The sequence below is a fragment of the Wasmannia auropunctata genome, unplaced genomic scaffold (assembly GCF_000956235.1).
Source record: "Wasmannia auropunctata unplaced genomic scaffold, wasmannia.A_1.0 LD336092.1, whole genome shotgun sequence".
NCBI classification, from domain to species: Eukaryota; Metazoa; Arthropoda; class Insecta; order Hymenoptera; family Formicidae; genus Wasmannia; species Wasmannia auropunctata.
In genome coordinates this window covers 3,175,642-3,176,254 of record NW_012026798.1, presented here as the reverse complement: position 1 = coordinate 3,176,254, position 613 = coordinate 3,175,642, and positions in this window count along the sequence as shown.

Here is a 613-nt window from a genome sequence, read left to right as displayed (position 1 = left end):
TGCGGTCCGCGGCGGGCGGGGGTATCTCGCCGCGCATTCAGATTCGACGAGCTTTATTTATTAATATCTCGAAAACTATTGCGAAGATCGCAAAATGGTAGAGGACTTTTTTGTTCAGTTTTGTCCACACTACCTCCTCACAAGCGCTGTACCATTGAGTATGAGACACCCCGTATATATACAGGATGGACCATTTTAATCCATCCATCCGTCGAATATCTCGAAAATCGAGCCCGAGAGAGAAAAATTTTTCAGACAAAAGTTGTAGGGTTTCGAGGGGGACATAAGATGATAACATTGGTTTGACCCCGAGTGGCGTCGTCAAGGTCAGGACAAGGTCACTTTGAATTTTTTAAATGGAACCCCCAATTTTTCATTACATGTTCTTATAGCACGCCTCGAGAACTTTCCAAAACACATAAATGAAATATTTTTTTATGAAATAAATCTTGAGTTATAAAGCTTGAAAGTTGGAGTACTGTCGGCATTAGCATCATCCAAGGTGTCCAAACACTAGCTAAAACCTTTTGAATGTTGTTCAGGATCATGACATTGATAAAGGCCAACGACCTTGGCCATCTTTAGCTAGTGTTTGAACACCGGGTTTTAACGA